The following is an 18,803-nucleotide window of genomic DNA, read 5'->3' as shown; positions in this document are numbered from 1 at the left end:
GTAGCGAGGCTATATACAGTAGCGTGGCGATATACAGTAGAGAGAATATATACAGTAGCGAGGCTATAACAGTAGCGAGGCTATATACAGTAGCGAGGCTATATACAGTAGAGAGAATATATACAGTAGCGAGGCTATAACAGTAGCGAGGCTATATACAGTAGCGAGGCTATAACAGTAGCGAGGCGATATACAGTAGAGAGAATATATACAGTAGCGAGGCTATAACAGTAGCGAGGCTATATACAGTAGCGAGGCTATAACAGTAGCGAGGCTATATACAGTAGCGTGGCGATATACAGTAGAGAGAATATATACAGTAGCGAGGCTATAACAGTAGCGAGGCTATATACAGTAGCGAGGCTATAACAGTAACGTGGCGATATACAGTAGAGAGAATATATACAGTAGCGAGGCTATAACAGTAGCGAGGCTATATACAGTAGCGAGGCTATATACAGTAGCGATCCTATAACAGTAGCGAGGCTATATACAGTAACGAGGCTATATACAGTAGAGAGAATATATACAGTAGCGAGGCTATAACAGTAGCGAGACTATATACAGTAGCGAGGCTATAACAGTAGCGAGGCGATATACAGTAGCGAGGCTATAACAGCAGCGAGGCGATATACAGTAGAGAGAATATATACAGTAGCGAGGCTATAACAGTAGCGAGGCTATATACAGTAGCGAGGCTATAACAGCAGCGAGGCGATATACAGTAGAGAGAATATATACAGTAGCGAGGCTATAACAGTAGCGAGGCTATATACAGTAGCGAGGCTATATACAGTAGCGAGGCGATATACAGTAGAGAGAATATATACAGTAGTGAGGCTATAACAGTAGCGAGGCTATAACAGTAGCAAGGCGATATACTGTAGCAAGGCTATAACAGTAGCGAGGCTATATACAGTAGTGAGGCTATAACAGTAACGAGGCGATATACAGTAGCAAGGCTATATACAGTAGCGAGGCTATAACAGTAGTGAGGCTATATATAGTAGCGAGACTATAACAGTAGCGAGGCTTTAACAGTGGCGAGACTATATACAGGCACCGGTTAGTCGGGCTGTGGTAGTATGTACATTTAGGTATAGTTAAAGTGACTATGCATATGAAGAACAGAGAGTAGCAGTAGCATAAAAGAGAGGTTGGTGGGTGGCGGGACACAATGCAGATAGTCCGGGTAGCCAATGTGCAGGAGCACTGGTTGGTCAGGCTAATTGAGGTAGCATGTACATGAATGTATAATTAAAGTGACTATGCATATATGATAAACAGAGAGTAGCAGCAGTGTAAAAGAGGGGGGCACACAATACAAATAGTCCGGGTAGCCATTTAATTACCTGTTCAGGAGTCTTATGGCTTGGGGGTAAAAACTGTTGAGAAGCCTTTTGGTTCTAGACTTGATGCTCCGGTACCATTTGCCATGTGGTAGTAGAGAGAACCGTCTATGACTGGGGTGGCTGGGGTCTTTGACAATTTTTAGGCCTTCCTCTGACACCGCCTGGTGTAGAGGTCCTGAATGGCAGGCAGCTTAACCCCAGTGGTGTACTGGGTCATACGCACTACCCGCTGTAGTGCCTTGCGGCCGGAGGCCGAGCAGTTGTTGTACTAGGCAGTGATGCAACCAATCAGGATGTGCTCGATGTTGCAGCTGTAGAACCTTTTTTAGGATCTAAGGACCCATGCCAAATCTTTTTAGTTTCCTGAGGGGGAATAGGCTTTGTCATGCCCTCTTCACGACTGTCTTGGTGTGATTGGACCATGTTAGTTTGTTGGTGATGTGGACACCAAGCTCTCAACCTGCTCCACTACAGCCCTGTCGATGAGAATGGAGGCATGCTCAAACCTCATTTCCTGTAGTCCACAATCACCCCGCTCCTCCGCTCTCTCCACTGGCTTCCAGTTGAAGCTCGCATCCGCTACAAGACCATGGTGCTTGCCTACGGAGCTGTGAGGGGAACGCCACCTCAGTACCTCCAGGCTCTGATCAGGCCCTACACCCAAACAAGGGCACTGCGTTCATCCACCTCTGGCCTGCTCGCCTCCCTACCACTGAGGAAGTACAGTTCCCGCTCAGCCCAGTCAAAACTGTTCGCTGCTCTGGCCCCCCCAATGGTGGAACAAACTCCCTCACGACGCCAGGACAGCGGAGTCAATCACCACCTTCCGGAGACACCTGAAACCCCACCTCTTTAAGGAATACCTAGGATAGGATAAAGTAATCCTTCTCACCCCCCCCCCCCCCTTAAAAGATTTAGATGCACTATTGTAAAGTGGCTGTTCCACTGGATGTCATAAAGTGAATGCACCAATTTGTAAGTCGCTCTGGATAAGAGCGTCTGCTAAATGACTTAAATGTAATGTAAATGTAAATGTAATGGTGAGAAATGGGTTGTTATTCTGGCACCACATGGCCAGGTCTCTGACCTCCTCCCTATAGGCTGTCTCATCATTGTCGGTGATCAGGCCTACCACTGTTGTGTTGTCTGCAAACTTAATGATGGTGTTGGAGTCACGCCTGGCCACGCAGTCATGGGTGAACAGAGAGTACAGGAGGGGACTGAGTACGCATCCCTGAGGGGCTCCAGTGTTGAGGAACAAATTGGCAGATGTGTTGCTACCTACCCTCACCACCTGGGGGCAGCCCATCAGGAAGTCCCAGGATCCTTAGCTTAGTGTTGAGCTTTGAGCATACTATGGTGTTGAATGCTGAGCTGTAGTCAATGAATAGCATTCTCACATAGGTGTTCCTTTTGTCCAGGTGGGAAAGGGCAGTGTGGAGTGCAATAGAGATTGCATCATCTGTGGATCTGTTTGGGAAGTATGCAAATTTGAGTGGGTTCTAGGGTTTCTGGGATAATGGTGTTTATGTGAGCCATTGCCAGCCTTTCAAAGCACTCTATGGCTACGGAGGTGAGTGCTACGGGTCTGTAGTCATTTAGGCAGGTTGCCTTAGTGTTCTTGGGCACAGGCACTATGGTGGTCTACTTGTAACATGTTGGTATTACAGACTCAATCATGGACATGTTGAAAATGTCAGTGAAAACGTCCTGGTAATCCGTCTGGCCCCGCAGTCTTTTGAATGTTGACCTGTTAAAAGGTCTTACTCACTTTGGCTACGGAGAGCGTGATTACTCAGTCGTCTGGAACAGCTGATGCTCTTATGCATGCCTCAGTGTTGCTTGCCTCGAAGCAAGCATAGAAGTGATTTAGCTTGTCTGGTAGGCTTGTGTCACTGGCTAGCTCGCAGCTGTGCTTCCCTTTGTAGTCTGTGATAATTTGCATGCCCTGCCACATAAGACGAGCGTCGGAGCCGCTGTAGTATGATTCAATCTTAGCCCTGTATTGACGCTTTGCCTGTTTGATGGTTCCTCGGAGGGCCCATGCCCAGGATTTCTTATAAGCTTCCGTGTTATAAATGGCAGCTCTTCCCTTTAGCTCAGTGCGAATGTTGCCTGTAATCCATGGCTTCTGGTACAGTACAGTCACTGTGGGGATGACATCCTCGATGCACTTATTGATGAAGCCAGTGACTGATGTGGTGTACTCCTCAATGGCATCGGACGAATTCTGGAACATGTTCCAGTCTGTGATAGCAAAACAGTCCTGTAGTTTAGCATCTGCTTCATCTGAACAGTTTTTTTTAATAGATCGAGTCACTGGTGCTTCCTGCTTTAATTTGAGTTTTTCAGCAGGAATCAGGAGGATGGAATTATGGTCAGATTTTCCAAATGGAGGGCGAGGGAGAGCTTTGACCACATCTCTGTGTGTGGAGTACAGGTGATATAAATATGTTTTCTCTTTGGTTGCATGTTGATAGAAATGAGGTAGAACTGATATAAGTTTCCATGCATTAAAATCTCCGGCCACTAGGAGTGTCGCCTCTGGGTGAGTGGTTTCCTGTTTGCTTATTTCCTTATACAGCTGACTGAGTGCAGTCTTAGTGCCAGCAGCTGTCTGTGGTGGTAAATAAACAGCCACGAAAAGGATGCACCACCGGAGAGGAGAAGACAGTTATTTTGTTACAACATGATGGCCTGTGGTTGGGGAATATGTGAGTGATGACAACCTTTTCAGGCAAAAAGTCCTACATCAAACACACACACAGTGTTGTGTATTTCCGCTGCTTACGATGTCATGTTGTCTCACTGACATGTACAGTAGTGTGGCCACAGGGTGTCAATGTTGACCTCTTAAAGGAGAGAACAGAACTCACACACTGAGGAGGAGTCACATGGTGTTACAACTCTTACCAGAACTGCTCTTTTACACCAGTGATATACAACTGCGTATGTGTGTGTATGTGTGTGTGTGTTTTCCCCAATGTGTGTGTGTGTGTGTGTGTGTATTCAGAGGGACTACTGGGTGAGTCCCTGTCACCAGCAAAACGAAGTTGAGATGACCGCATATAGGGCTGTGGCGGTCACAACATTTTGTCAGCTGGTGATTGTCAAGCAAATAACTGTCGTAATGATGGTAATTGACCGTTAATCAATATAAACACAGAATCTCCTGACTTCTACAAACCACTGATGCAGACCTTTGGAACATCTACATTTTAAAACGTCTAATAAATCCATGTAATTTAGCCTACACCTTCACAATATATCCATTATTTATTTTAGACAGTTCTGAAGAAGCAAGAGATGGAGAAATATAGTCTATTTCAGAAGAACAGAATAGCATAATCTTAGTTTAGGTCCTAATCTGGCTATGCCATATGGCTGTGGGCTACACTAGTTCATTTAGCAGACAAGATTTGCTTATAATTCCATGGAATTATTCTATGGAATGAAGAATACAATTGAACATAGCTGAATAAAATATAAAGGATATTTTCTCCAAATGATTTGAAGGAGTGCACTATTCTGTGTTGAGTGGTTAACAAAGACATACAGTGAGGGAAAAAAGTATTTGATCCCCTGCTGATTTTGTACGTTTGCCCACTGACAAAGAAATGTTCAGTCTATCATTTTAATGGTAGGATTTTTGAACATTGAGAGACAGAATAACAACAACAACAAAATCCAGAAAAACGCAAGTCAAAAATGTTCAAATTTTTATTTTGTATTTATTTATTTATTTTTTACCCCTTTTCCTCCCCAATTTTTTGTGGTATCCAATTGTTTTTTAGTAGCTACTATCTTGTCTCATCGCTACAACTCCCGTAGGGCTCGGGAGAGACGAAGGTTGAAAGTCATGCTTTCTCCGATACACAACCCAACCAAGCTGCACTGCTTCTTAACACAGCGCCATCTTACCCGGAAGGCAGCCGCACCAATGTGTCGGAGGAAACACCGTGCACCTGGCAACCGTGGTTAGCGCGCACTGCGCCCGGCCCGCCACAGGAGTTGCTGGTGCGCGATGAGACAACGATTTCCCTACCGGCCAAACCCTCCCTAACCCGGACGACGCTAGGCCAATTGTGGGTCACCCCAGGGCCAGAGCCATCAATCAGCATGGAGCTGCCAGAGCCGTCAGTCAGCCAGGAGCTGCCAGAGCTGCCTATCACGCAGGCAATGCCAGAATCGCCCTTCACTCCGGAGCTGCTGGAGTCTCCCGCCTGTCCGGCACTGCTGGAGTCTCCCGCCTGTCCGGAGCTGCTGGAGTCTCCCGCCTGTCCGGCACTGCTGGAGTCTCCCGCCTGTCCGGCGCTGCTGGAGTCTCCCGCTTGTCTGGTGCTGCTGGAGTCTCCCGCCTGTCTTGCGCTGCCGGAGTCCCCCGCCTGTCCGGCGCTGCCGGAATTTCCCGTCTGTCCGGCGCTGCCGGAATCTCCCGTCCATTTGGGACCCGTTCTGACCATAGTTCTGTTATTTTATCTTTGTTTTAGTATGGTCAGGGCGTGAGTTGGGGTGGGCAGTCTATGTTTGTTTTTCTATGTTGGTTTTTTGAGTTCCGCCTAGTATGGTTCTCAATCAGAGGCAGCTGTCAATTGTTGTCCCTGATTGAGAATCATACTTAGGTAGCCTGGGTTTCACTTTTGGGTTGTGGGTGTTTGTCTTCCGTGTCAGTGTTTGTCGCCACACGGGACTGTTTTGTTCATTTCACGTGTATTGTTTTGTATTTCGTAGTGTTCAGTTTATGTTTTAAAATCAACATTATGGACACTTACCACGCTGCGTTTTGGTCCTCCGAGCCTTCTCGCTTCTCCTCCTCAGAAGGTGATCCCTTACACAGATTCCAAACTCTCCACCATGGCCAAGACCAAAGAGCTCTCCACTGATGCCAGGAACGAGATTGTAGATCTACACAAGGCTGGATTGGGCTACAAGACCATCGCCAAGCAGCTTGGTGAGAAGTTGACAACAGTTGGTGCGATTATTCACAAATGGAAGAAACATAAAAGAACTGTCAATCTCCCTCGTCCTGGGGCTCCTTGCAAGATCTCACCTCGTGGAGTTGCAATGATCATGAGAACAGTGAGGAATCAGCCCAGAACTACACGGGAGGATCTTGTCAATGATCTCAAGGCAGCTGGGACCATAGTCATCAAGAAAACAATTGGTAACACACTACACCGTGAAGGACTGAAATCCTATAGCGCCCGCAAGGTCCCCCTGCTCAAGAAAGCACATGCCCGTCGGAAGTTTGCCAATGAACATCAAAATGATTCAGAGGACAACTGGGTGAAAGTGTTGTGGTCAGATGAGACCAAAATGGAGCTCTTTGGCATCAACTCAACTCGCCGTGTTTGGAGGAGGAGGAATGCTGTCTATGACCCCAAGAACATCATCCCCACCGTCAAACATGGACGTGGAAACATTATGCTTTGGGGTTGTTTTTCTGCTAAGGGGACAGGACAACTTCACCGGATCAAAGGGACGATGGACAGGCCATGTACCGTCAAATCTTGGGTGGGAACCTCCTTCCCTCAGCCAGGGCATTAAAAATGGGTCGTGGATGGGTATTCCAGCATGACAATGACCCAAAACACACGGCCAAGGCAACAAAGGAGTGGCTGCAGAAGAAGCACATTAATGTCCTGGAGTGGCCTAGCCTGTCTCCCGACCTTAATCCCATAGAAAATCTGTGGAGGAGCTGAAGGTTCGAGTTGCCAAACGTCAGCCTCGAAACCTTGATGCCTTGGAGAAGATCTGCAAAGAGGAGAGGGACAAAATCCCCCCTGAGATGTGTGCCAACCTGGTGGCCAACTACAAGAAACTTCTGACCTCTGTGATTGCCAACAAGGGTTTTGCCACCAAGTACTAAGTCATGTTTTGCAGAGAGGTCAAATACTTATTTCCCTCATTAAAATGCAAATCAATTTATAACATTTTTGACATGCGTTTTTCTGGATTTTTGTTGTTGTTATTGTTCAAATAAACCTACCATTAAAATGATAGACTAATCATTGCTTTGTCAGTGGGCAAACGTACAAAATCAGCAGGGGATCAAATACTTTTTTCCCTCACTGTAGGCTATATGCTTAATTTAGAGCTATATATATTAATATGGGCGGCAGGGTAGCCTAGTGGTTAGAGCGTTGCAATTTCGAATCCCCGAGCTGACAAGGTACAAATCTGTCGTTCTGCCCCTGAACAGGCAGTTAACCCACTGTTCCTAGGCCGTCATTGAAAATAAGAATTCGTTCTTAACTCACTTGCCTAGTAAAATAAAGGTAAAAAATGTAACTTTAGTTCTTCTACAAACTTTGGGAAATATGTTTAGATTTCTAATACATTCTAAGGCTGCATGCGACTCTAATGATGATTTGAAAAAAGTATCTTGAAAGGCATGAGCTCTGCTTTGTTTTTTTGTGTAGGCTGTACACACTTCATCAGTTGCTCATTCACAATTTGACAAGCACTTGATAATGCCTAGATCTTCACGGCGCATCCCCTTTGTGTGGCCGGTATGCACCCTAACAAAAACATGCCTTTTGTGGCCAGTGGCTGCTGTGCCCTTCTCCCTGAGTGCTACCCACTCCATCACATGATGGGTCCTTCTCACAGGCTACGAGTTAAGACAGACACATCGGGACGCAACTGCGCTTGTCCTTATCCAATTCCGAGGTGCATATTAAAGATATTGGAAGAACTGTCCACATTTACTTTTCGTCAGCCAACAAGATGAGTAGGTCTAACGAACAGCAAAAGCACGAGCCTCAAAAACAATCACTGGCATCAAAAAAAAAAACTTTTTACACCATATGGCTGACGCAACAGATCAGGAAGTTTAGCTTAAAATGTTGATAAACTAATAGTCTATTTCTTCACATTATAAGCGCAGCAATGTGCACATTGTAGTAGGCGATAAGCGTGAATGTTCCATTAGTGGAAAACACCAATCTTTAAAAGTAACAGCAAATGCAATTATGGATGTAATGCTTTTATTATAAAGGTGCATTTTTATGATGAAAATGATCTTCCCCAAACTTGAAACTCACGTGCTGTTTATGTCTGTCAGTTTGGCTCTACAGCCCTTGTGAAGAGGATTAATGTACTTAATGTTAAGAAGCACTTTAGTTGTGATACTAACCTTATTAAAACGTAGGCCCATGGGCTAGGCTACATGATGTGTGGGCCTCCGATTAAAAAAAGTCGCAAAACACAAGGCATTGTTTCTTATGCTGGGCATCATTCACAAATGATAATATATCATTCACAAGTGATTGGCTAATATTGTCACCCATCAGACAGTTCTTGATTTCATCTTGTCTTTACATACACTAAATAATGTATGTGGGGAATTTGTTTTGATTCAGAGTGGACCACTATCATGTACCTGTATCGAAACAGGGGCGGCGGGGAAAAATACCTGTCATCTATGCACTTAAATAGAGAGTGGAGGACACTTTTCCTCATGGTTTATTTTCATGCCAGCCAGGTAGGCTATTCTGTTGTAAAGAGAATCAATGTGCTTAATATTAGGATAGTTGAGAAATAAACATAATAGGTCTCGCCTATAGAAAGCTGATGGGATCCTCCTCTTTTTAGGAGAGGCATCACTCATGCAATTGCATGGCCTATTGAAATGTTGCGCAACATGAGCTCATGGGCTCTCATTACGTGTTTGATTACATTTTTGAATAAATTTCCATTGATGTCAGAGTGATTAGAGGGGCAATGGAGTGTGGAGTACCAGCCTGTTGGCAAGTTTGGTAGGCTACTAATGACCAGCAGCAGCAGCAGAGCTTGGAGAAGCCTAATTACTGTGACTAAACGTGGAATTTGACCGCAGGTGTTGTGATAATATGGTCACCACAACAGCCCCAACCACACATTCCTGTAGTTCCAGCAACCTGTCTCTACCTTTTCCTCTTTAGTCCCCCCCAGCAGGAGAGGATAGTCCCCTCCTCCTCCTCCTCCTCCTCCTCCCCTCCTCCTCCTCCTCCTCCTCCTCCTCCTCCTCCTCCTCCTCCTCCTCCTCCTCCTCCTCCTCCTCCTCCTCCTCCTCCTCCTCCTCCACCCATACTCCATGTTCTCCCTTTAAACATGGTGTAGGACTTCAGTATGTCCTGCAGTAAGGTACTGACCACAGGCCAAGGTGAGGTAGAGCATGGAGAATATTTTACACCTGTGTCAGAGCGTTACTGTGAAAAAGCCTTCAGTCTCCAGCCCTGTGTTATCAGATAAACCCCTGACTGTCTTAAACCCACACAGCGTGAAGGGAGACACTCTTGTCTCAAGGTCATGTTGCTCTACAGATTAGCAGTAAATTAGCAGCTAATGGTCGGCAGACAAAACAAAAGAGGGGACATTGGAATGTTTTAGATGCACTATTGTAAAGTGACTGTTCCACTGGATGTCATAAGGTGAATGCACCAATTTGTAAGTCGCTCTGGAAAAGAGCGTCTGCTAAATGACTTAAATGTAAATGTAAATGTTTTAATTGGCCAGGGAGTGGCCTGGCATGGGAAAGGACTGGAGAAATTAGATATTTGTGGCTCTCTTGAATCCCAGAGGAGAGGGATGGAGATAGGGAGGAAGAATCAAAACAGAGAGAGAGGGAGACGTCAGAATGTGGTGTAGGCTGCTGTTTGGCTGACTGTCATAATTAAGGGTTTAGGTGTGTGGCCAAGTTTATAGTGCTTTGTCTTGAGTGTGAGTTGTGCATGTGTGTCTATCAAAACAGCTAGCAAAACATTGCAAAATATAAAAATAACTTAAACTGGTTTGAAGTTGGGTCACTGATTCATGAAGGCTCACGAGGCCAAGCAGCCATATGGAGATTTTGATGTACAGTATAAAGCATGTTGTCTCATTGTCTTGTCTCAATGTGGATCCAAACTAAGTCATATATTTAGAACCACAGTGTTGTGTTTCTGAAGGAGACACTATTGCAACATGTGTGTGTGTGTGTGTGTGTGTGTGTGTGTGTGTGTGTGTGTGTGTGTGTGTGTGTGTGTGTGTGTGTGTGTGTGTGTGTGTGTGTGTGTGTGTGTGTGTGTGTGTGTGTGTGTGTGTGTGTGTGTGTGTGTGTGTGTGTTTCTTTCTGTCTATTCTGTAGTGTGTATCATGTCCTGAATGCTTTGCTGATCTTGATTAGTTGTGGCACTTCACTATCCCCTCTCTTTCTGCCTCTCTGTGCACACCCCCCCATACAGCTTGCCCGCTAATATGTACTGTGTGTGTGCCTGCCTGCCTGCCTGCCTGCCTGCCTGCCTGCCTGCCTGCCTGCCTGCCTGCCTGCCTGCCTGCCTGCCTGCCTGCCTGCCTGCCTGCCTGCCTGCGCCTGTGCCTGTAGTTAGAGTTATGTATTCAAAGCAAATAGAGCATTGCCATGTTAGTCCACTGAGTCTCTGTGACAACTTCCCCCCCCCATATCCTCTGGGACATTTAACCACCTGACATTGCCATCAATGTATATGTGTGTGCATACTGTATATGTGGGTCCATGTGCAAGTGCATCTGTGTGTATCTGCCCAAAATATCTGCGGGGACAATGACCGATGTGGGCATTTTAAATCAGGTTATCAGAGATTGTCCATCTGTACTGTTTCATAACTCACCCTGTTTAAATAGGAATAATATTCTTCAAGGTTTCCTATTGATCCTCATGGATTATATAATACTCTTCAAGGTTTCCCATTGATCCTCATGGATTATATAATACTCTTCAAGGTTTCCCATTGATCCTCATGGATTATATAATATTCTTCAAGGTTTCCCATTGATCCTCATGGATTATATAATACTCTTCAAGGTTTCTGTCATGTTTTGTCATTGATTATCATGTCTTGTCCCTGTGCTTCCCCTTCTATTTGTTTCCCTCTGCTGGTCTTATTAGGTTCTTTCCCTCTTTCTATCCCTCTCTCTCCCCCCCCTCTCTCACTCTCTCGCTCTCTCTTCTCTCTATCATTCCGTTCCTGCTCCCAGCTGTTCCTATTCCCCTAATCAATCATTTAGTCTTCCCACACCTGTTCCCGATCCTTTTCCCTGATTAGAGTCCCTATTTCTTTCCTTGTTTTCCGTTCCTACCCTGTCGGATCCTTGTCAATTGTTCACCGTGCTGTGTCTATGTATTGCCCTGTCGTGTCGTGTTTCCCTCAGATGCTGCGTGGTGAGCAGGTGTCTGAGTCTGCTAGGTTCAAGTGCCTTCCCGAGGCAACCTGCAGTTCTTGATCAAGTCTCCAGTCTGTTCTCGTCATTACGAGTAGTATTATGCCTTTTGTTTGTTAAGTAACTTTACTGGATTAAAAACTCTGTTTTCGCCAAGTCGCTTTTGGGTCCTCATTCACCTGCATAACAGAAGGATCCGACCAAGGAATGGACCCAGCGACTACAGATGCTCGTAACACTGCCGTCGAGATCCAAGGAGCCATGCTCGGCAGACACGAGCAGGAATTGTCTGCTGCTCGCCATGCCGTGGAGAACCTGGCCGCTCAGGTTTCCGACCTCTCTGGACAGTTCCAGAGTCTTCGTCTCGTGCCACCTGTTACTTCCTGGCCTGCCGAGCCTCCGGAACCTAGGGTTAATAACCCACCTTGCTACTCCGGGCAGCCCACGGAGTGCCGCTCCTTTCTCACCCAGTGTGATATTGTGTTCTCTCTCCAACCCAACACATACTCTAGCGAGAGAGCTCGGGTTGCTTACGTCATTTCACTCCTTACTGGCCGGGCTCGAGAGTGGGGCACAGCTATCTGGGAGGCAAGGGCTGATTGTTCTAACAATTACCAGAACTTTAAAGAGGAGATGATTCGGGTTTTTGACCGTTCAGTTTTTGGTAGGGAGGCTTCTAGGGCCCTGGCTTCCCTATGCCAAGGTGATCGATCCATAACGGATTACTCTATAGAGTTTCGCACTCTTGCTGCCTCTAGTGACTGGAACGAGCCGGCGCTGCTCGCTCGTTTTCTGGAGGGACTCCACGCAGTGGTCAAAGATGAGATTCTCTCTCGGGAGGTTCCTTCCAGTGTGGATTCTTTGATTGCTCTCGCCATCCGCATAGAACGACGGGTAGATCTTCGTCACCAAGCTCGTGGAAGAGAGCTCGCGTCAACGGTGTTTCCCTGCTCCGCATCGCAACCATCTCCCTCCTCTGGCTCAGAGACTGAGCCCATGCAGCTGGGAGGTATTCGCATCTCGACCAAGGAGAGGGAACGGAGGATCACCAACCGCCTGTGCCTCTATTGCGGATTTGATGGACATTTTGTCAATTCATGTCCAGTAAAAGGCCAGAGCTCATCAGTAAGCGGAGGGCTACTGGTGAGCGCTACTACTCAGGTCTCTTCATCTAGATCCTGTACTACTATGTCGGTCCATCTACGCTGGACCGGTTCGGGTGCTACATGCAGTGCCTTGATTGACTCTGGGGCTGAGGGTTGTTTCATGGACGAAGCATGGGCTCGGAAACATGACATTCCTTTCAGACAGTTAGACAAGCCTACGCCCATGTTTGCCTTAGATGGTAGTCATCTTCCCAGTATCAGATTTGAGACACTACCTTTAACTCTCACAGTATCTGGTAACCACAGTGAGACTATTTCTTTTTTGATTTTTCGTTCACCTTTTACACCTGTTGTTTTGGGTCATCCCTGGCTAGTATGTCATAATCCTTCTATTAATTGGTCTAGTAATTCTATCCTATCCTGGAACGTTTCTTGTCATGTGAAGTGTTTAATGTCTGCCATCCCTCCCATTTCTTCTGTCCCCTCTTCTCAGGAGGAACCTGGCGATTTGACAGGAGTGCCGGAGGAATATCATGATCTGCGCACGGTCTTCAGTCGGTCCCGAGCCAACTCCCTTCCTCCTCACCGGTCGTATGATTGTAGTATTGATCTCCTTCCGGGGACCACTCCTCCTCGGGGTAGACTATACTCTCTGTCGGCTCCCGAACGTAAGGCTCTCGAGGATTATTTATCTGTGTCTCTTGACGCCGGTACCATAGTGCCTTCTTCCTCTCCGGCCGGGGCGGGGTTCTTTTTGTTAAGAAGAAGGACGGTACTCTGCGCCCCTGCGTGGATTATCGAGGGCTGAATGACATAACGGTTAAGAATCGTTATCCGCTTCCCCTTATGTCATCAGCCTTCGAGATTCTGCAGGGAGCCAGGTGCTTTACTAAGTTGGACCTTCGTAACGCTTACCATCTCGTGCGCATCAGAGAGGGGGACGAGTGGAAAACGGCGTTTAACACTCCGTTAGGGCATTTTGAGTACCGGGTTCTGCCGTTTGGTCTCGCCAATGCGCCAGCTGTTTTTCAGGCATTAGTTAATGATGTTCTGAGAGACATGCTGAACATCTTTGTTTTTGTCTATCTTGACGATATCCTGATTTTTTCACCGTCACTCGAGATTCATGTTCAGCACGTTCGACGTGTTCTACAGCGCCTTTTAGAGAATTGTCTCTACGTAAAGGCTGAGAAGTGCTCTTTTCATGTCTCCTCCGTTACTTTTCTCGGTTCCGTTATTTCCGCTGAAGGCATTCAGATGGATTCCGCTAAGGTCCAAGCTGTCAGTGATTGGTCCGTTCCAAGGTCACGTGTGGAGTTGCAGCGCATTTGTGGTTTCGCTAATTTCTATCGGCGTTTCATTCGTAATTTCGGTCAAGTTGCTGCCCCTCTCACAGCTCTTACTTCTGTCAAGACGTGTTTTAAGTGGTCCGGTTCCGCCCAGGGAGCTTTTGATCTTCTAAAAGAACGTTTTACGTCCGCTCCTATCCTCGTTACTCCTGACGTCACTAGACAATTCATTGTCGAGGTTGACGCTTCAGAGGTAGGCGTGGGAGCCATTCTATCCCAGCGCTTCCAGTCTGACGATAAGGTTCATCCTTGCGCTTATTTTTCTCATCGCCTGTCGCCATCTGAGCGCAACTATGATGTGGGTAACCGTGAACTGCTCGCCATCCGCTTAGCCCTAGGCGAATGGCGACAGTGGTTGGAGGGGGCGACCGTTCCTTTTGTCGTTTGGACAGACCATAAGAACCTTGAGTACATCCGTTCTGCCAAACGACTTAATGCCCGTCAAGCTCGTTGGGCGTTGTTTTTCGCTCGTTTTGAGTTTGTGATTTCTTACCGTCCGGGTAGCTAAAACACCAAGCCTGATGCCTTATCCCGTCTGTTTAGTTCTTCTGTGGCTTCTACTGATCCCGAGGGGATTCTTCCTTATGGGCGTGTTGTCGGGTTGACAGTCTGGGGAATTGAAAGACAGGTTAAGCAAGCACTCACGCACACTGCGTCGCCGCGCGCTTGTCCTAGTAACCTCCTTTTCGTTCCTGTTTCCACTCGTCTGGCTGTTCTTCAGTGGGCTCACTCTGCCAAGTTAGCTGGTCATCCCGGTGTTCGAGGCACTCTTGCGTCTATTCGCCAGCGCTTTTGGTGGCCGACTCAGGAGCGTGACACGCGCCGTTTCGTGGCTGCTTGTTCGGACTGCGCGCAGACTAAGTCGGGTAACTCTCCTCCTGCCGGTCGTCTCAGACCGCTCCCCATTCCTTCTCGACCATGGTCTCACATCGCCCTAGACTTCATTATCGGTCTGCCTTTGTCTGCGGGGAAGACTGTGATTCTTACGGTTGTCGATAGGTTCTCTAAGGCGGCACATTTCATTCCCCTCGCTAAACTTCCTTCCGCTAAGGAGACGGCACAAATCATTATCGAGAATGTGTTCAGAATTCATGGCCTCCCGTTAGACGCCGTTTCAGACAGAGGCCCGCAATTCACGTCACAGTTTTGGAGGGAGTTCTGTCGTTTGATTGGTGCGTCCGTCAGTCTCTCTTCCGGGTTTCATCCCCAGTCTAACGGTCAAGCAGAGAGGGCCAATCAGACGATTGGTCGCATACTACGCAGCCTTTCTTTCAGAAACCCTGCGTCTTGGGCAGAACAGCTCCCCTGGGCAGAATACGCTCACAACTCGCTTCTTCCTTCGTCTGCTACCGGGTTATCTCCGTTTCAGAGTAGTCTGGGTTACCAGCCTCCTCTGTTCTCATCCCAGCTTGCCGAGTCCAGCGTTCCCTCCGCTCAAGCGTTTGTCCAACGTTGTGAGCGCACCTGGAGGAGGGTGAGGTCTGCACTTTGCCGTTACAGGGCACAGACTGTGAGAGCCGCCAATAAACGCAGGATTAAGAGTCCAAGGTATTGTTGCGGCCAGAGAGTGTGGCTTTCCACTCGCAACCTTCCTCTTACGACAGCTTCTCGTAAGTTGACTCCGCGGTTCATTGGTCCGTTCCGTGTCTCCCAGGTCGTCAATCCTGTCGCTGTGCGACTGCTTCTTCCGCGACATCTTCGTCGCGTCCATCCTGTCTTCCATGTCTCCTGTGTCAAGCCCTTTCTTCGCACCCCCGTTCGTCTTCCCTCTCCCCCTCCCGTCCTTGTCGAGAGCGCACCTATTTACAAGGTACGTAAGATCATGGACATGCGTTCTCGGGGACGGGGTCACCAATACTTAGTGGATTGGGAGGGTTACGGTCCTGAGGAGAGGAGTTGGGTTCCGTCTCGGGACGTGCTGGACCGTTCACTTATTGATGATTTCCTCCGTTGCCGCCAGGATTCCTCCTCGAGTGCGCCAGGAGGCGCTCGGTGAGTGGGGGGGTACTGTCATGTTTTGTCATTGATTATCATGTCTTGTCCCTGTGCTTCCCCTTCTATTCGTTTCCCTCTGCTGGTCTTATTAGGTTCTTTCCCTCTTTCTATCCCTCTCTCTCCCCCTCCCTCTCTCACTCTCTCGCTCTCTCTTCTCTCTATCGTTCCGTTCCTGCTCCCAGCTGTTCCTATTCCCCTAATCAATCATTTAGTCTTCCCACACCTGTTCCCGATCCTTTTCCCTGATTAGAGTCCCTATTTCTCTCCTTGTTTTCCGTTCCTGCCCTGTCGGATCCTTGTCAATTGTTCACCGTGCTGTGTCTATGTATTGCCCTGTCGTGTCGTGTTTCCCTCAGATGCTGCGTGGTGAGCAGGTGTCTGAGTCTGCTAGGTTCAAGTGCCTTCCCGAGGCAACCTGCAGTTCTTGATCAAGTCTCCAGTCTGTTCTCGTCATTACGAGTAGTATTATGCCTTTTGTTTGTTAAGTAACTTTACTGGATTAAAAACTCTGTTTTCGCCAAGTCGCTTTTGGGTCCTCATTCACCTGCATAACAGTTTCCCATTGATCCTCATGGATTATATAATACTCTTCAAGGTTTCCCATTGATCCTCATGGATTATATAATATTCTTCAAGGTTTCCCATTGATCCTCATGGATTATATAATACTCTTCAAGGTTTCCCATTGATCCTCATGGATTATATAATATTCTTCAAGGTTTCCCATTGATCCTCATGGATTATATAATATTCTTCAAGGTTTCCCATTGATCCTCATGGATTATATAATACTCTTCAAGGTTTCCCATTGATCCTCATGGATTATATAATACTCTTCAAGGTTTCCCATTGATCCTCATGGATTATATAATACTCTTCAAGGTTTCCCATTGATCCTCATGGATTATATAATATTCTTCAAGGTTTCCCATTGATCCTCATGGATTATATAATACTCTTCAAGGTTTCCCATTGATCCTCATGGATTATATAATATTCTTCAAGGTTTCCCATTGATCCTCATGGATTATATAATACTCTTTAAGGTTTCCTACTGATCCTCATGGATGATATATTTTAGCTGCTTGGCTCCATGGTATTTTTAAATTGATTCACAGAAGCTGGGTTTAATTGTGGTACACAGTCTCTCTTACTTCTGGGTTAGTGCATGTACTGCACAGTATAGTTGACCAAGAAAATGCTAGGAGGGTTAACTAATATCGAATATCAAATAAAAATGGGTTGCTTGATATAATGTTAGCTAGTTGTCCAGGGTGCTAGTTTACATTCCTCCACTAATAGTGGACCAGGGCCAGAGCTATGCAGTAAACATATACAGCAAACTAAACAACAAATGAATTAGCTGACATTCTGCCTGGTCGAATGCTCATCACCCTATGAGAAAGTATTTGTTCCTGAGTTGCTGATCTAACTGTTGATTATGATTTAGAGTGTGTCCTAAGGGGTGTTGTGCAGCAGGTAGACTAAAGGTTAGAGCATTGGGCCAGTAGCCATAAGGTCGCTGGTTCCAATACCCGAGCCGCAAGATGAAAAATCTGTCGATGTGCCCTTGAGCAAGGCAGCGGTAAGGTAGTGATAGTGTCACGGTTGAGATCGGTTGAAATTCCTTTTGCTACACCAGACTGCCACATACTGTAAGTAAGTAGCCCTTGGCTTGTGCAAGCCAGAACAGAGCAAGAGCATAGGAGCGTCTCCTGTTTCTGTAGAATGAGGCAGCTCGATGTGCAAGTACACCACCTGGACAGGACGTTAACACAGGGCCTTACCTCCAATCTCAGTGTGGACACTCCACAAGGCCACTCAGTTGGTTGTCACACACAAATGTAGGATCTTAATTTGAGCCAGTGTGCTACAGCGGGAAAATAATACGGTAGCAACAGCAAATGTGGATTATAATTATAAATATTGGACATTTTTATAGGGGTAAGGGTTGATACATTTTTTGTAAGAGGAAACCAAGTGGAAATGGCAAACTTCATAAGCCTTTTTAAACCTTAAATACACTACAAGTTAAACAATTAGGATCCTACATCTGTACTGTACATTTACATGCACACATATTCACCCAATTTGCAATGGTCCTCTTCTACACAACTGAATGCAATGTTTATCATGTTTACCACAACCTTTGCTAACACACGGTAGAATTACAGATAATCACATTGAACTTTTATTTTGTCTCTCTGCCATGTCTCACAAAAACAATCCATGTAAACCCCTGCTACCTCACGTTGAACGTCACATTAAAACCTGCGCTCTCTTGGCACCCTCCCTCCATGGCTTGTGAATGAAGCAGAACACAACAGAGGGCGTATAGTGAATCATTCTGATGGAAAGATGGTGAAGGTTGGAAAACGGGCTTCAGCAACGAGAACCCTTCTCTAATAGCACTGCTGAGTCTTTTTGTGTTGTATATCTTAAAGGAAAAACAAATGGAATAACACTAAGGCCTTAGCAGTGTCCACTTACCCACACTCCTCTCCACTGTGCTATCAGTGATACCACAGTGATTGATGAGGAGGACAGGGCTGAGGAAGAGTTTGTATAATGGTAATGACAAGTGGAGACAGAATCTACAAGATCAGAGCTCTACATTTTTGGTATTGTGAGTGACCACCCGAATGTTTCTTGCCACAGCTTGGTCGTTGGTTCTGATTGGTTCCAGGTGGTTCCAGCCCAGCAAGACTAACCTGTGCATGCAGCATCAGACATATAAGTCTTGCTGAGATAGGTGTGGTTAGTCTATTGACTCTCCATGCCCTCCCTGAAGAAAATATGAAGTGAAGGAGGGATGAAACTGACATAGCACAGCTGAAATC

The sequence above is a fragment of the Oncorhynchus gorbuscha genome, linkage group LG03 (assembly GCF_021184085.1).
Source record: "Oncorhynchus gorbuscha isolate QuinsamMale2020 ecotype Even-year linkage group LG03, OgorEven_v1.0, whole genome shotgun sequence".
NCBI classification, from domain to species: Eukaryota; Metazoa; Chordata; class Actinopteri; order Salmoniformes; family Salmonidae; genus Oncorhynchus; species Oncorhynchus gorbuscha.
This window is presented reverse-complemented; position numbering follows the sequence as displayed.